The following is a 19,303-nucleotide window of genomic DNA, read 5'->3' on the forward strand; positions in this document are numbered from 1 at the left end:
TACTATTTTTGTCCATTTAGTATTCCTGTGAATCACTAACCTAATATTTAGTTGTATACCCACAGTTTTTTAGAACTGCTTCACATCTACCGTATGTTGCATAGAGTCAACCAAATTCTGGCACCTATCAACTGTTATTCCAGCCCAGGAATGCTTGGACTACATCCCACAATTTTTTGGCATTTGTTGTCTTTGCCTCAGAAAAGGAATTTTTGATGTCACCCCACAAGTGGTCTATCGGATAAGGTCCGGGAATTGGGCTGGCCACTCCATAACATCAATTTTGTTGAACTGGAACCAAGGTTTTGCTTGTTTACTGGTGTGTTTAGGGTAGTTGTGAAACACCCATTTCAACATGACCGCTTCAAGTATTTTAATATATGAAAACTAGTCCATGATCCGTGGTATGTGGTAAATAGGTCCAGTGCCACAGTAAAAGAAACATGCCAATATGATGCTTACGCTACCATGCTTCACTGTCTTCAGAGTGGTTTGAATACAGAGTTTGAGGGGGGACCAACTGTCTGCGGCCCTTGAACAAAAAAAGAACAATTTTACTTTCATCAGTCCACAAAATGTTTCTCCATTTCTCTTAAGGCTAGTTGATGCGTTATTTGGCAAATTGTATCAGCTTCAGTACATGTCTTTTTTTTTTTACAGTGGGACTTTGCAAGGACTACTTGCTAAGAGATTAGCTTCTCCCAGGCGTCTTCTAACAGTCACAGTACTCACAGGTAACTTGAGACTGTCTTTGATCATCCTGGAGCTGATCAGTGGCTGAGCCTTTGCCATTCTTCCATCCATTCAAATGTTAGTCTTCCGTTTTTTTCCACGTCTCTTTGGTTTGGCTTTCCATTTTAAAGCACTGGAGATAATTTTAGCTGAACAGCTGATCATTGTTCACACTTCTTTATAAGTTTTACCCTCTCCAATCAACTTTTTAATCAAAGTACACTATTCTTCTGAACAATGTCTTGTACAACCCATATTTGTCAGGATTTGAAGGAGAAATGCATGTACAACATGTCCTGGCTTCACCCTTATATAAGGGTCACCTGATTCACACCTGTTTCTTCACAGAATGTCCTCTCTAATTGAACGCCACACTGCTATTATTTTGAACACACACCCTTTAACCCCTTCCTGACATCCGACGTACTATCCCGTCCACGGTACCCGGGCCCGTATGACCGTGGACGGGATAGTACGTCTACCGCGATCAGCTGATTATCACAGCTGACACCCGGCACAATGTGTCAGGGGCGGTCACGGACCGCCCCCGACACGTTAACCCCTTGCACACCGCGATCAAACACGATCGCGGTGTACCGGGGGTTAAAGGGAAGCATCGGCAGGGAGGGGGCTCCCTCCGTGCTTCCCTGAGCCCCCCACGGCAGCGCAATGTGCAGCGCTGCTGCGGGGGGCTCCTTTCCTCCAGGCCCCCGAATCCAAGATGGCGATGGGGGCCTTCGGGGGCCTGAGGAAGCTGGCTTCCTCAGTGCCTGCAAAGCGCAGGCATGAGGAAGCCTTCTGCAGTGCCTGTGTCAGATCGCTGATCTGTCACAGTGATCTGTGATGTGACAGATCAGCGATCTGTCACAGGACAGTGATGTCCCACCTGGGACTATTTAATAAAGTAAAAAAAAAAATAAAAAAAAGTGTAAAAATAATTAAAAAAAAATCGCCAAATATATTAGAAAAAAAAAAAAATATTCCCCCAATAAATCCATTTTTTGGAAATAATAAAAAAAAAAACAATAAAAGTACACATATTAGGTATCGCCGCGTCCGTAACGACCCGCCCTATAAAACTGTCCCATTAGTTAACCCCTTTAGCGAACCCCTTAAAAAATAAAAATAAAAAACGAAGCAAAAAATAATGATTTATTATCATACCGCCAAACAAAAAGTGTAATAACGCGCGATCAAAAAGACGCATATAAATATCCATGGTACCGTTGAAAACGTCATCTTGTCCCGCAAAAAACGAGCCACCACACAGCATCATCAGCGAAAAAATAAAAAAGTTATAGCTCGCTGAATAAAGCGATGCAAAAATAATTATTTTTTATATAAAATAGTTTTCATTGCATAAAACCGACAAAAACATAAAAAAACGACCTAAATGAGGTATCGCTGTAACCGTACTGATGTGAAGAATAAAACCTCTTTATCAATTTTACCGCACGCGGAACGGTGTAAACGCACCCCCCCAAAAGAAATTCATGAAACGCTGGTTTTTGCTCATTCTGCGTCGCAAAAATCGGAATAAAAAGCGATCAAAAAATTCCATGTGCCCAAAAATGGTACCAATAAAAACGTCAACTCGTCCCGCAAAAAATAAGCCCTAACATGACTCGGTGGGTCAAAATACAGAAAAATTATAGCTCTCAATATGTGGTGATGCAAAAACTATTTTTACAATAAAAAGCGTCTTTTAGCGTGCGACAGCCGCCAAACATAAAAACCGCCATAAATAGTAAATCAAACCCCCCGTTATCACCCCCTTAGTTAGGGAAAAATAATAAAATAAAAAAAATGTATTTATTTCCATTTTTCCATTAGGGTTAGGGTTAGGGCTAGGGGTGTGTTGGGGTAGGGTTAGGGCTAGGGTTAGGGTTAGGGCTAGGGTTAGGGTTAGGGCTAGGGTTAGGGCTAGGGTTAGGGCTAGGGTTAGGGTTAGGGGCGTGTTGGGGTTCGGGTTGGAGTTAGAATTGGGGGTTTCCACTGTTTGGGCACATCAGGGGCTCTCCAAATGCAACATGGCGTCTGATCTCAATTCCAGCCAATTCTGAGTTGAAAAAGTCAAATGGTGCTCCTTCCCTTCCAAGCTCTGCTATGCGCCCAAACAGTGTTTTACCCCCACATGTAGGGTATCAGCCTACTCAGGACAAATTGCAAAACAATTTTTGGGGTCCAATTTCTCCTGTTACCCTTAGGAAAATAAAAAATTGGGGGCAAAAATATCATTTTTGTGGAAAAAAATGATTTTTTTATTTTCACGTCCGAGTGTTATAAACGTCTGTGAAGCACTTGGGGGTTCAAAGTGCTCACCACACATCTAGATAAGTTCCGTGGGGGGTCTAGTGTCCAAAATGGGGTCACTTGTGGGGAGTTTCAATAGTTTAGGTACATCAGGGGCTCTCCAAACGCACATGACACCCGCAGACCATTCCATCAAAGTCTGCATTCCAAAACGTCACTGCTTCCCTTCCGAGCCCCGACGTGTGTCCATACAGTAGTTTTCTCCCACATATGGGGTGTCAGCGTACTCAGGACAAATTGGACAACAACTTTTGGGGGTCCAGTTTCTCCTGTTACCCTTGGGAAAATGAAAAAATTGGGGACTAATTGATCATGTTTGTGGAAAAAAATACGATTTTTTTATTTTCATGCCCGGGCATTATAAACTTCTGTGAAGCCCTTGGGGGTTCAAAGCGCTCACCACACATCTAGATAAGTTCCTTAGGGGGTCTCGTTTCCAAAATGGGGTCACTTGTGGGGGTTTCCACTGTTTAGGTACATTAGGGGCTCTCCAAAGGCAACATGACACCCGCAGACCATTCCATCAAAGTCTGCATTCCAAAACGTCACTACTTCCCTTCCGAGCCCCGACGTGTGTCCATACAGCAGTTTTATCCCACATATGGGGTGTCAGCTTACTCAGGACAAATTGGACAACAACTTTTGGGGTTCAATTTCTCCTGTTACCCTTGGGAAAATAAAAAAAATTGGGGACTAATTGATCATGTTTGTGGAAAAAAAAAGATTTTTTTATTTTCATGCCCTGGCATTATAAACTTCTGTGAAGCCCTTGGGGGTTCAAAGTGCTCACCACACATCTAGATAAGTTCCTTGGGGGGTCTAGTTTACAAAATGGTGTCATTTGTGGGGGGTTTCCACTGTTTAGGTACATTAGGGGCTCTCCAAAGGCAACATGACACCCGCAGACCATTCCATCAAAGTCTGCATTCCAAAACGTCACTACTTCCCTTCCGAGCCCCGACATGTGCCCATACAGTAGTTTTCTCCCACATATGGGGTATCAGCATACTCAGGACAAATTGGACAACAACTTTTGGGGTCCAATTTCTCCTGGTACCCTTGGGAAAATAAAAAAATGGTGACTAAAAGATCATGTTTGTGGAAAAAATACGAATTTTTTATTTTCACTCCCGGGCGTTGTAAACTTCTGTGAAGCACTGGGGGGGGTCAAAGTGCTCACCACACATCTAGATAAGTTCCTTAGGGGGTCTAGTTTCCAAAATGGTGTCATTTGTGGGGGGTTCCACTGTTTTGGTACATCAGGAGTTTTCCAAACGCGACATGGTGTCCGATCTCAATTCCAGCCAAAAACGTCAAATGGCGCTGCTTCCCTTCCGAGCTCTGCCATGCGCCCAAATAGTGGTTTACCCCCACATGTGGGGTATCAGCGTACTCAGGACAAATTGCACAATAACTTTTAGGGTCCTGTTACCCTTGGAAAAATAAGAATTGAGGGTGAAAAGATCATTTTTGTGGAAAAAATATGATTTTTTAATTGTATGGCTTTATGTTACAAACTTCTGTGAAGCCCATGGGGGTTAAAAGTTCTCACCACACATCTAGATAAGTTCCTTAGGGGATCTAGTTTCCAAAATGGTGTCATTTGTGGGGGGTTTCCACTGTTTTGGTACATCAGGAGTTTTCTAAACGCGACATGGTGTCCGATCTCAATTCCAGCCAAAAACGTCAAATGGCGCTGCTTCCCTTCCGAGCTCTGCCATGCGCCCAAATAGTGGTTTACCCCCACATGTGGGGTATCAGCGTACTCAGGACAAATTGCACAATAACTTTTAGGGTCCTGTTACCCTTGGAAAAATAAGAATTGAGGGTGAAAAGATCATTTTTGTGGAAAAAATATGATTTTTTAATTGTATGGCTTTATGTTATAAACTTCTGTGAAGCCCATGGGGGTTCAAAGTTCTCACCACACATCTAGATAAGTTCCTTAGGGGGTCTAGTTTCCAAAATGGTGTCATTTGTGGGGGGTTTCCACTGTTTTGGTACATCAGGAGTTTTCCAAACGCGACATGGTGTCCGATCTCAATTCCAGCCAAAAACGTCAAATGGCGCTGCTTCCCTTCCGAGCTCTGCCATGCGCCCAAATAGTGGTTTACCCCCACATGTGGGGTATCAGCGTACTCAGGACAAATTGCACAATAACTTTTAGGGTCCTGTTACCCTTGGAAAAATAAGAATTGAGGGTGAAAAGATCATTTTTGTGGAAAAAATGATTTTTTAATTGTATGGCTTTATGTTATAAACTTCTGTGAAGCCCATGGGGGTTCAAAATTCTCACCACACATCTAGATAAGTTCCTTAGGGGGTCTAGTTTCCAAAATGGTGTCATTTGTGGGGGGTTTCCACTGTTTTGGTACATCAGGGGTTTTCCAAACGCGACATGGTGTCCGATCTCAATTCCAGCCAAAAACGTCAAATGGCGCTGCTTCCCTTCCGAGCTCTGCCATGCGCCCAAATAGTGGCTTACCCCCACATGTGGGGTATCAGCGTACTCAGGACAAATTGCACAATAACTTTTAGGGTCCTGTTACCCTTGGGAAAATAAAAATTGGGGTGAAAAGATCATTTTTGTGGAAAAAATATGATTTTTTAATTGTACCGCTGTACGTTATAAACTTCTGTAAAGCCCTTGTAGGTTCAAAGTTCTCACCACATATCTAGATAAGTTCCTTGGGGGGTCTAGTTTCCAAAATGGGGTCACTTGTAGGGGGTTTCCACTGTTTAGGTACATCAGGGACTCTCCAAACGTGACATGGCGTCCAATCTGAATTCCAGCCAATTTTGCATTGAAAAAGTCAAACGGCGCTCCTTCCATTCTGAGCTCTGCCATGCGCCAAAACAGTCGTTCCCCCCCACATATCAGGTATCTGCGTACTCAGGACAAATTGCACAATAACTTTTGCAGTTCAATTTCTCCTGTTACCCTTGGTAAAATAAAAAAAATTGAACCTGAAGTATTTTTTTTTTTATGAAAAAAAGTTAGATGTTCATTTTTTTTTTAAATATTCAAAAAAATTCCTGTGACGCACCTAAAGGGTTAATAAACTTCTTGAATGTGGTTTTGAGCACCTTAAGGGGTGCAGTTTTTAGAATGGTGTCACTTTTGGGTATTTTCTATCATATAGACCCCTCAAAGTGGCTTCAAATGTGATGTGGTCCTAAAAATAAAATGGTGTTGTAAAAATGAGAAATCGCTGGTCAACTTTTAACCCTTATAACTTCCTAACAAAAAAAATTTTGGTTCCAAAATTGTGCTGATGTAAAGTAAACATGTGGGAAATGTTAGTTATCAAGTTTTTTGTGTGCCGTATCTCTGTGATTTAAGGGCAAAAAAATTCAAAGTTGGAAAATTGCGAAATTTTCAAAATTTTCGCCAAATTTCCGTTTTTCTCACAAATAAACGCAAGTTATTTGAATGAAATTTTACCACTAACATGAAGTACAATATGTCACGAGAAAACAATGTCAGAATCACCGGGATCCATGGAAGCGTTCCAGAGTTATGACCTCATAAAGGTACAGTGGTCAGAATTGTAAAAATTGGCCCGGTCATGAACGTGCAAACCACCCTTGGGGGTGAAGGGGTTAAATTAATTATTCTAATACACAGACTAAAAAACATGTAGATCATGAATGCTGAGTCTCTTGGTTTTCTTAGAACCTACTGCACCAACTGGTAAATTGTTTGACATGTGGTAATATAATTTATACCAAAAACAGTGATTCATTTTACAATACAAATTTCATACATTATTAAGTATATCTTTGACAAAATAAAGCTAATGTACTTACTTTGAGAATTCACATTAGAATGGCTACATAATCCTTTTTGAAATTTCCCGTTATCTGGAATATACATCACTCACTTGACATATAATATGTCATATTAATGTATTATACAGCTATTTTAACATGGATTTTCAAATTAAGCATGTTTAACAACATATGGTATGTACTCAGTGTTGTGAAATCTGATGGTGTCATGTGTCTGGGTTCAAACCCTTGAGCCTGTGTGGTCAGTTTCTCTGTCCGCTGAGCCTCAGCAGACACACCTTTTCTTTGGTTGTTTAGATTCTATTGTTGTTTCCTTGCTTCAGTCTTATTGAGATAACAGGTGTTTTCATTTACTCATTTGTGTGCCCTATGACCTTTCGGGTGCGGCTTTATACACTTCCCTCTGCTGGAGATATTCTCATTTGGATGCCCAGCCATACTGCTGTAGTTTAAGCAAGTCAGTGAAAGACCAGCTAGGGTTTCTCTCTCTGCTGTTTATGTTCTTTATTCTGCATCTATCTTCTGTTTCTTTTTAGGAAGTAGGAGGCATATTCACTTTAAGAACATTTCTAATCCTTTATTTTGTGGTTTGTTAATTTGCACCCTTCTCTGCCCTCAGGTTCTTTAGGAGGAATGTGATGCACTCGACGGCCTTTCAGGCAGCATAGGTCCAAGTTGCCATCATCTAGCCTGTGGTTAAGACTCATGCAGGAACCACTAAGAACTGCAGGGTCAGGATCTCAAGTCTGTACAGAAACCGACAGGGTCAGTTGCAGTATTTAGTGTGTTACCTATTTTTCCTGAGTGAGTTGCTACAGCATCATAACTGGTTGCAGATCAGATTTTAGATAATCACACACATTTAATGAACATTGGCTGAATCAATAGTTTTTGGGGGATCTGTGTGTTAGAGGGAAATAGTATTGTGAAATTTGGATTTTTTTAACATCATATTTACCACTCTACAATATCTTACAAAAATGCATTTTTTAGCGAAAAAATTTCCATCAGTTTATAAATGTCTGGGAAGTGAGGAGACCAATTGCTGGAGTTTTGGGAGAGGAATGTAGTCCCATTCTTGTTTGATGTAGGATTCTAGCTGCTCAACAGTCCTGGGTCTTTGCTGGATTTTTCATTTTGGAATGCGCCAAATGTTTTCTATTGGTGAAAGGTCTGGACTGCAGGCAGCCCATTCATCCCCGAACTCTTCTCCTGCGAAGCCATGCTATTGTGGTGGATACAGTATGTGGTTTAGCATTGTCTTGCAATAATATTTCATCTCTGAAATAGATGTTGTCTGGCTGGGAGCATATGTTGTTCTAAAACCTCTATGTAATGATGACCATTTATAGTGTGGTTTAAGATGTGTAAGCTGCCCATGCTATAGGCACTAATGCAACCCCCATACTTTCAGAGATGCAGGCTTTTAAACTGTGCATTGTTAAAAGTTTTCCATTTTGCCTCAATCTATTATAAATTAGCTTTGGCCCAGAGAAAACAGCAGCGTCTCTGGATTGTGTTAATAGTAATAATTTTTTTTATATAGCGCCAACATATTCCGCAGTACTTAACATTTTAGAGGGGACTTTTACAGACAATAAACATTAAAGAATAACAATAATCACATAAATCCACAGATATCAAAAGGAGTGAGGGCCCTGCTCGCAAGCTTACAATCTAGTTTGGTGCAATCTATGAGGAAATAGGGGAGACACGAAATGTGGATGGTAACAATTGCTTTCATTGTATGGTCTAGCCATCAATGTAATAAATAGGGTGTTCATGTAATGCTGCAACCAGTATGTGTAAAAGTACAGACACAGAGGGCTATTAAATGCATAAAGGATGTGAGGACAGATGATACAAGGGTCCTTGTTTTGAAGAAAATTTTGAATGGGCAACACAACAGAGATAGTTAGATAAATATGTTGAGGTGGTAGGCCAGTCTGAAGAAATGCGTTTTTAGGGTATGCTTAAAACTATGGGTATTGGGGATTAATCGAATTGTCCTGGATAGTGCATTAAAATAATTGGCGCAGCAGGCGAGAAGTCTTAGAGACGGAAGTGGAAGGTTCGGATTATTGAGGATGTTAATCTTAGGTCATTAGTAGAACAGAGGACATGGGTAGGCTGGTTGACTAAGACAAGGGAGGAGATGTAGGGTGGTGCTGAACTGTGGAGTGCTTTGTGGGTGACAGAGATAAATTTATATTGAACTCTGGAGTCGATGGGTAACCAGTGCAATGACTGGCACAGGGTAGAGGCATCGGTGTAACGGTTGGTGAGGAATATCATCCTGGCTGCAGCATTCAAGAAAGATTGGAGAGGGGAGAGTTTGGTAAAAGGGAGACCGATTAGTAGAGAGTTACAAAAGTTTTTGCATAACCAAAGTAAGAAAAGGCTGAATTTTAGAAATGTTTTTGAGGTGTAGATAACAAGAGTGAGCCAGTGATCGGATCATGGGCGGAAATACCGCCGGTTCAACAGGTGCGACTGCATCGGGGCCCAGAGCCTCCAGGGGGCCCTTTAAGGCGGCTAATAATGATGGCAATGTGGCCGGTTTCTATGGGCCCGAGGCTCCGGGGGCCCCTGGCCAAATTGCCCTCATGTGTAGCGGTGGGCAGGAAGCAATCCGATCAGCTCCGCTGCCTGCAAGAGAAAATTGCAGGAGCGGAGCTGCAAGGATCCATCCTGCTCCTTGCCTGCGCTTCCTGTCTCTGATACAGAGAGGAGCGCAGCTGAATGACATCATCATTCAGCGGCCGCTGCTGTGTCAGAGCGAGGAAGCGAGGGCAATGCTGCAGACAGGTGAGAGGTGCTGCTGTGTGTGTAAGTATGTTTGTGTGTGTGTGTGTGTATGTATGTCTGTGTGTGTATGTATGTATGTCTGTGTATGGGTGTATGTCTGTGTGTGTGTAGGTGAAGCCTGGCCCTGGAGGAGATGGGGACATGAGAAGACCGTGATGGGGAGAGAAGGCCATGATGCCTGGGGTGATGGGAGAAGGCCATGAGGGGGTAATGGGAGAAGGCCATGATGGGGGTGATGGAGAGAAGGCATTGATGGGATCATGGGAGTGATGTGAGAAGGCAATGATGGGAGTGATGGAGAGAAGGCAGTGATGGGGTGATGGAGAAGGCAATGATGGGAATGATGGGGAGAATGCAATGATGGGAGTGATGGGGTGATGGAGCAGGCAATGATGGGAGTGATGGGGAGAAGGCAATGATGGGGGTGATGGAGCAGGCAATGATGGGGTGAAGGAGTAGGCAATGATGGGAGTGATGGGGTGATGGAGCAGGCAATGATGGGGGTGATGGAGCAGGCAATGATGGGAGTGATGGGGAGAAGGCAATGATGGGAGTGATGGGGTGATGGAGCAGGCAATGATGGGAGTGATGGGGTGATGGAGAAGGCAATGATGGTAGTGATGGGGAAGGCAATGATGGGGCGATGGAGCAGGCAATGATGGGAGTGATGGGGAGAAGGCAATGATGGGAGTGATGGGGTGATGGAGCAGGCAATGATGGGAGAGATGGGGAGAAGGCAATGATGGGGTGGTGGAGCAGGCAATGATGGGAGTGATGGGGAGAAGGCAGTGATGGGGTGATGGAGAAAGCAATGATGGGAGTGATGGGGTGATGGAGCAGGCAATGATGGGAGTGATGAGGTGATGGAGCAGGCAATGATGGGGGTGATGGAGCAGGCAATGATGGGAGTGATGAGGTGATGGAGCAGGCAATGATGGGGGTGATGAGGTGATGAGCAGGCAATGATGGGGGTGATGGAGCAGGCAATGATGGGAGTGATGAGGTGATGGAGCAGGCAATGATGGGGTGATGGAGCAGGCAATGATGGGAGTGATGGGGAGAAGGCAATGATGGGGGTGATGGGGTGATGGAGCAGGCAATGATGGGAGTGATGAGGTGATGGAGCAGGCAATGATGGGGGTGATGGAGCAGGCAATGATGGGAGTGATGAGGTGATGGAGCAGGCAATGATGGGGGTGATGGAGAAGGCAATGATGGGGGTGATGGAGCAGGCAGTGGTGGGAGTGATGGGGAGAAGGCAGTGATTGGGTGATGGAGAAGGCAATGATGGGAGTGATGAGATGATGGAGCAGGCAATGATGGGGGTGATGGAGAAGGCAATGATGGGGGTGATGGAGAAGGCAATGATGGGAGTGATGGGGAGAAGGCAGTGATGAGGTGATGGAGAAAGCAATGATGGGAGTGATGGGGAAAAGGCAATGATGGGGGTGATGGCAATGATGGGGGTGATAGGGAGGGCAATGATGGGGTGATGGGGGAAAAAGAAATGATGATGGGTTGGTGGGGGAGAATGCAATGATGGTGGTGGAAAGGGCAATAATGGGCGTGGTGGAGGAAATCATGGAGGTGGTGGAATGGGCAATGATGGGAGTGGTGGGGGAGAAAACAAAGATAGTGGTGGGGGAGAAGAAAATGATGGACCTGGTGAAGAAGGCAATGATGGTGTGGGGGAGAGGACAATAATGGGATGCGAGGGGAGGAGGACAATGAGGGGTGTGGGGGATTGGGATAGGAGGAAGGGGAACTTATAATGGCCTTAGGAACAGGGGGAGGTGAAGACATTATTATTGCTTATTATGTCTAACACAATCCCTTAGTATATAGTGTACTCACTAATTCTGTATAACACCATCCTCAGTTACATAGTTTCCTCTTTTATTATGTATAACACGTCCCTTATTACGTACCATCCTCTCTAGATATATATGGTGCCATCCCTTATTATATAGCTTCCTCTGCTGTTATGCATAGTGCTGTCTCTTACATAGTGTATTTTTGCTAATTTTGTTATTTACAGCAGAGGCGTATCTAGGCTCTCTGGCACCCGGGGCAAGAATTCGGTTCGGCGCCCCCCCCCCCCCAAGTACATATGTGACTTGCACACTTAGCCATGTACCCACGAGCTGCTCCTCCTAATGCTCTCAATGTTCAGTAAAAAACTGAGAGAAGCAGGAAGAGAAGCTCGTTGTCAAGTATGAAAATCGCACATGAGTGAAGTGTCCATGTGATGACTGCTGGAACCTGCAGAGCTGAATCCTGACATTGCAGCTTCTGAATTCTCACAACGAATGCACTGCACACATTTAGGATTCTCCCTTGCCGATGTACAGTCATGTCAGCACAAGTATGTGATTTATATACTTCTGGCCACATTCCGACTAGACGTGCCCGGCCTCGCTCCGTTCACTTTCATTGAGTGAGGCCACACATGTATAGTCAGCATGTGACCGTATGTATGTAAATTACCGGCATGAGAGAATCCTAACAGCGTTCAGTGAGCACTGTGAGAATTCAGAAGTCTGCAGTCACATAGAATGTCTGCAGTTTGATCACCGACCTGGACAACCCCTGTAATGCTCCTAACAAATAAAAACATGAGAATTAGTCAGTATCACAAATAACATTTACATCCAAGTACCTTATAGATGACGTCGTCTCTGGAGTCAGTCACCTTTTCTTCTAGACCCCATGATGAGTTTTCTCACCCACATCTTGTCTCTGCAGACTTCCATCTTCTCCGGTCTTCTGCAGCAAATCTCCACACGACGCCTTTAAAGACAGAAGTGTCATTATAATGCCCCTAAATAAAAATATCTGCAATATACTGTCGCCTCACACTATTCCCCTCCCTCCTCATACTGTCTCCTCTAACATCCCACCTGTTCACCAAACTGTCTCCTCATATATTTACCCCCTCACTCTCTATACTGTCTGCTCACACATACCCCCGACTCCCCATACTGTGTCCACTTACATTAACCCGTTCGCTCCCCATACTGTCTGCACCAATCCCCCATACTGTTTCCTCATACATACTCTTTATTTTGTGTCCTCAAATCTCTCCACACATTAAATCCCCCCATCCCCCACATACATTAAGTACCACCCCCATCCCCATTCCAAATCCCCCCACACATTAACCCAATCCCCACTCATTAACCCCCATCAGCACTCCAAATACCCCCACACATTAACCCCAACCCCACTCATTAACGCCCCCATACATTAACCCCCATCCCCATTCATTAACCCCCACACACATTAACCCAATCCCCACTCATTAACCCCCATCACATTAAATAACCCCCATCTCCACTCCAAATCCCCCCACACATTAACCCCATGGCATCCCCACTCATTAACCCCCATCCCCACTCTAAATACCCCCACACATTAACCCCATGGCATCCCCACTCATTAACCCCCATCCCCACTCTAAATACCCCCACACATTAACCCCATGGCATCCCCACTCATTAACCCCCATCCCCACTCTAAATCCCCCCACACATTAACCGCCATCCCCTCTACAAATCCCCCCCATCTCCACTCATTAACTCCCCCTCATCTCCCATCTTCGGTGGTTCTTCAGCTCCACAGAGGAGCACACTTACCACCAGCGTTTGCTTTGGGCGCCGGGGAGTGACGTCAGCAGTGTGATCACATGACATGATCACGCTGCTGACGTCGCTCTGGCCCGGCGGTCAGAGCTTCAATTGTACAGGCGTCTGTATAGACGCCAGTACAATTGCTCCCTGGGAGCCGGCACGGCCTCCTTCTCTGCGCCGGCTGTCAGCTTGACAGCTGACACAGAGAACCGCCGACTCTCAGGCGGGGGGCGGCAGAACGCAGCCGCCGGGGGGGAGACACTGCGGGCCGCTGCATTAGGCGGCCCGACTGCGCCCCCTGCTGGCTGCGCCCGGGGCAACTGTCCCGGCTGCCCCCCCCCTAGATACGCCACTGATTTACAGTGCCCTCTTTTATTAAATAGTCCCCTCTCTTTTTAGATATAAAATGACTGCTGATCGAGGAGCTGGTGACCAAACTACCAGTCCATCAGCTCCTCCATTAGAAAGGAAGCTTTCCCATGCTCAATCAGCCATCATTGCATTATACAGCTAACAAGACAGGACGGTATGTAATAAAAAACAAGGCTCTATATAATTCAATATGTAAAGGACCGCACTGTACATAACAAGAGAGGGCACTGTGTAAGGGACAGCAATATACATAATAAAGGAGACTATGTAATATATACATGTATGTGGCTATATAATATCAATAAATTATATACACACATGTAGCTTTGACGCCATAAAAGGAGGGGGCCCAGACACATTTCTTGCACAGGGGCCCCAAGCCGTCAGTGTCCGCTCCTGGATCGGATGTAGGGGGTGAATTGTGTTCATATATCGATTCTTCCTTGCATGATAGATCTTTATCTTGCCTTTGTGTTCGCAGACATTGATTCCTGGATGTATTCCTGAGACTATGCAGTGAATTGCATGACTGAATCATGCCTGTTTTTATTAATGCTGTGCTGTCTGAGGGCTTGTACATTTATGAACATTCAATATTGACAATCGGCCTTGTCCCTTGTGCACATAGATTCGCAAAAATCTCTGGATCTTTTGTTGACATTATATACTGTAGATGGTGGGACATTAAAAATATCTACAATTTTACGTTGAGGAACATTTTCTGAAATTGTTCCATAAATTTTAGACATAGTTGTTCACAGATTGGTGAACCTCTGACCATCTTTCCTTCTGAGAGTCTCTGCCTCGCTAACATATTTTCATGCAAAATCATGTGACCTTCCAACTATTTTTCATTAGTACCACTTACTCCTCCAGCTGTTGGTTAACCCTGTCCCAACATTATGAGATGTATTGCTATCCCTTTTTAAGTGAGTTTTTTTTTTTTTTTTCAAATTAAATGAAAAATTTCTAACTTTAACCTTGTGCTCTATGTTCTGTTGTAAATTAAATATGGCTAGCATTCTTGTTTTCTTTACGTTTTACACAGTGTCACAGCTATTTTTGGAGTGGGGTTGTATATAAAGTATATAATCTTATATGAAGGATAGTTTGCATTAATGACAATGATTACCATGTGAACACTAACAGGTATGTGAAATTACTTGGTTTGCTGCTGGTTTAAAAAACCGGATTACTTACCGGTAATACTCTTTTATAGAGTCCACGACAGCACCCACCGAGAGAGGGGATCCGCCCCTAGGAACAGGAAACCTACAGAGATAAAAGGGGCAGTCGCCCTCACTCCTTCAGTTGGATTACAGAGAATGAGAGGAACCACCACACAAGCTTTAGTTAATTTGCTCCGTAAGCCATTTAAAGTACATATTTACACTCTTTCGCAATATACAGTCACGTATCTAAATACAATTAATTCCTCACCACCGGAGTGAACCACGTGTAACTATAACTAAGGGAGGGAAGTGTGTGCTGTTGTGGACTCTATAAAAGAGTATTACTGGTAAGTAATCCGTTTTTTTCTCTTCGCTAGGACAGCACCCACCAAGAGATTTCCAGAGACAATCACCTGGGAGGGACCACCGTGTGAAGGACTGATCTACCAAAGACTAAAGGCACCGTCACACATAGCGACGCTACAACGATCCCGACAACGATACGACTTGGTAGGGATCGATGCTGCATCGCTATGTGGTCGCTGGTGAGATGTCATACAGTCCGATCTACCCAACGACGCAGCAACGATACGGCGTGCCGTAGCAACCTTTGTAACGATGTCGGGGGTCGTTGGGACCCTATCACATTGCAGCTTCTCTGAAGATTCACACCTCGATGAGGGATGTACTGTGTGACACTGTATTTACACAGGTGTGGATTGCGTTCCCTTTTTCACGCCCTCTCAGCTCCGATTGGTGGTCGCTACCACGTCCTGATTGGCGGCGTTGCCTTTAAAATAAGGTGACATAGTAGCGCTTCAGTTCTTTGTTGCTGGCCGCGTGTGTCCTTGGCTTGCTGAACCTAGTAGCGTTCACCGGCTGTCCTAGTAGCGTTCACCAGCTGTCCTAGCAGCTTTCACCGGCTGTGACTCCACATTGATTGATCAGACGCCTAAACTCTGTGTTCACGGTAGGTATCTTTGGGGTCTCAAATACGTTTCCATTTGCTTAATTTATAGGACACCTAACAATTATCAGCTATTATTGCTCTGGAGGGAGGGCTTGGCTTCTATCTGTGTACATATGCTTTTGTATGGTCAGCTATTTTAGTTGGTCAAAGCACGTTTACTGCCACGCCCGCTAATAGAATGGTATGCAATTTTGCATCACATGTTGCATGTATTTATATTTGCATTTTTGGTTTTGTTGAAACTTTTATAATATTTCTCCTTTTTTTTTTCCAGTTTGCTCCATCATGAACAATGCGCAGTGTTCGGTTGTGGTGGCTGCCCTGTTGGTTGAGGAATCTCGGCGTCGAGATGAGGCCCAGATGCTGGAGAGGCCTTCTAAAAGAAAACTGTGCTCCATAACTTTCTCCGGCAGTGAGATTCCAGTGCGTACTGTCCACCTGGGTTCGTGGACTCTGTGGACCAAACTAATGGCGAAGTGCAGCTGGGTGAATGGCATTCAAATGAACCCCCATTGCAGGCCTTCGACCATTGGGACCCGGCAGATACACCCACGATGCCAAGACCAGCCGAGACAAGTACTGCAATTTTTTCAATGGTCCTGGTGCTGTTGCTTGGCAGCATCAGCACTGAGTACAACACCGTTTATTTGTAAAGTGTTTAAAAATTTTAACTTTTTTGTTTAATAAACTAAGTGTTTTAATTAGAAAAAGTTTTTTTTCTCATTCTTTGTGTAACATACATTTTCAGGTACATATCAATCTACACAGATACACACACACACACACATATACCGTAACCTAAATAAACACATACTTACTCACACACATACTGATAGGCATACATATATATTCTTTATCCTATTAATATGTGCCTATTTTACACAAATTACTGTTTTGGGACGCAGTAGCGTCTCCGGTGCGACCAACCGCATTGCAACGGTTCCTTCTAGAACGCAGTAGCGTCCTCTTAAACCGCCGCATGTCAATAAGACCGTGGGCGGAGCTGTTGCGTCGTGGGCGTGTTTTATGACCTTACTGCGGCCTAGCTTGTTTGCTGAGGCGGTAAAATGGTGGCTAGGAGGCGTTCTACTCCCTGGGGGGATGCTGAAGTGCGCTATCTCATCAGGGAGATAGATGCACGAGACTATGCCTGCACCCAGCAACATGAGCACCCAGTCCTCCATAAACAGGCAGTGCTCCGGAGCATTAGACTGGGCCTGGCCAGACGGTTTGATATCCAGCGGTCCAATAGGCTGATTCGGAAGAAGCTGGCTGATCTGCGATACCGATCAAGCAACCGCATCGCCCGCGTCCGGGCCCAGATGGTCTCCCATCGTGGTGAGTGCACATAGTACAGTACCTGCACAGCCCCGTATAGTCCCTGCAAAACCCAGCACAGACCCGCATAGTACCTGCACAGCCCCGTATAGTCCCTGCAAAGGCCAGCACAGACCCGCATAGTACCTGCACAGCCCCGTATAGTCCCTGCAAAGGCCAGCACAGACCCGTATAGTACCTGCACAGCCCCGTATAGTCCCTGCAAAGGCCAGCACAGACCCGCATAGTACCTGCACAGCCCCGTATAGTCCCTGAAAAGGCCAGCACAGACCCGTATAGTACCTGCACAGCCCCATATAGTCCCTGCAAAGGCCAGCACAGACCCGCATTGTACCTGCACAGCCCCATATAGTCAATGAAAAGTCCCTGCAAAAGCCAGCACAGACACGCATAGTACCTGCACAGCGCCGTATAGTCCCTGAAAAGGCCAGCACAGACCCGCATAGTACCTGCACAGTCCCGTATAGTCCCTGAAAAGTCCCTGCAAAGGCCAGCACAGACCCGCATAGTACCTGCACAGCCCTGTATAGTCCCTGAAAAGTCTCTGCAAGGGCCAGCACAGACCCGTATTGTACCTGCACAGCAACGTATAGTCCCTGAAAAGTCACTGCAAAGGCCAGCACAGACCCGTATAGTCCCTGCAAAGGACAGCACAGACACGCATAGTACCTGCACAGCCCCGTATAGTCCCTGCGAAGGCCAGCACAGACCCGCATAATACCTACACAGCCCTGTATAGTCCCTGCAAAGGCCAGCACAGACCCGCATAGTCCCTGAAAAGTCCCTGCAAAGGCCAGCACAGACACGCATAGTACCTGCACAGCCCCGTATAGTCCCTGAAAAGTCCCTGCAAACGCCAGCACAAACCCGCATAGTCCCTGAAAAGTCCCTGCAAAGGCCAGCACAGACCCGCATAGTACCTGCACAGCCCCATATAGTCCCTGCAAAGGCCAGCACAGACCCGCATAGTACCTGCACAGCCCCGTATAGTCCCTGAAAAGTCCCAAAGTCCCTGCAAGGGCCAGCACAGACCCGCATTGTATCTGCACAGCCCCGTATATTCTCTGAAAAGTCACTGCAAAGGCCAGCACAGACCCGTATAGTCCCTGCAAAGGACAGCACAGACACGCATAATACCTGCACAGCCCCGTATAGTCCCTGCACAGCCCCGTATAGTCCCTGCAAAGGCCAGCACAGACCCGCATAATACCTGCACAGCCCCGTATAGTCCCTGCAAAGGCCAGCACAGACCCGCATAGTCCCTGAAAATTCCCTACAAAAGGTAGCACAGACCCGCATAGTACCTGCACAGCCCCGTATAGTCCATGAAAAGTCACTGCAAAGGCCAGCACAGACCCGTATAGTCCCTGCAAGGGCCAGCACAGACCCGCATTGTACCTGCACAGCCCCGTATAGTCCCTGAAAAGTCACTGCAAAGGCCAGCACAGACACGCATAGTACTGCACAGCCCCGTATAGTCCTTGCAAAGGCCAGCCCAGACCCGCATAATACCTGCACAGCCCCGTATAGTCCCTGCAAAGGCCAGCACAGACACGCATAGCACCTGCACAGCCCGTATAGTTCCTGCAAAGGCCAGCACAGACCCGCATAGTACCTGCACAGTCCCGTAAAGTCCCTGCAAAGGCCAGCACAGACCCGCATAGTCCCTGAAAAGTCCCTGCAAAGGCCAGCACAGACCCGCATAGTACCTGCACAGCCCCATATAGTCCCTGCAAAGGCCAGCACAGACCCGCATAGTACCTGCACAGCCCCGTATAGTCCCTGAAAAGTCCCAAAGTCCCTGCAAGGGCCAGCACAGACCCGCATTGTATCTGCACAGCCCCGTATATTCTCTGAAAAGTCACTGCAAAGGCCAGCACAGACCCGTATAGTCCCTGCAAAGGACAGCACAGACCCGCATAATACCTGCACAGCCCCGTATAGTCCCTGCAAAGGCCAGCACAGACACGCATAGTACCTGCACAGCCCCGTATAGTCCCTGAAAAGTCCCTGCAAACGCCAGCACAAACCCGCATAGTCCCTGAAAAGTCCCTGCAAAGGCCAGCACAGACCCGCATAGTACCTGCACAGCCCCATATAGTCCCTGCAAAGGCCAGCACAGACCCGCATAGTACCTGCACAGCCCCGTATAGTCCCTGAAAAGTCCCAAAGTCCCT

General features: G+C 45.7%; 1 long non-coding RNA gene across 1 annotated transcript; it reads left to right on the forward strand.

Moving 5' to 3' along the window:
• Positions 1-658: 658 nt before the first annotated feature.
• Positions 659-16,498, forward strand: LOC141058628 (uncharacterized). The gene is made up of 3 exons (XR_012222270.1): positions 659-734; positions 7,457-7,602; positions 16,063-16,498. It is a non-coding gene; the product is annotated as an uncharacterized lncRNA (long non-coding RNA).
• The last annotated feature ends 2,805 nt before the right edge of the window (positions 16,499-19,303 follow it).

The sequence above is a fragment of the Dendrobates tinctorius genome, unplaced genomic scaffold (genome assembly GCF_039654945.1).
Source record: "Dendrobates tinctorius isolate UK_male_01 unplaced genomic scaffold, ASM3965494v1 ptg000213l, whole genome shotgun sequence".
In the NCBI taxonomy this organism is placed as follows: domain Eukaryota; kingdom Metazoa; phylum Chordata; class Amphibia; order Anura; family Dendrobatidae; genus Dendrobates; species Dendrobates tinctorius.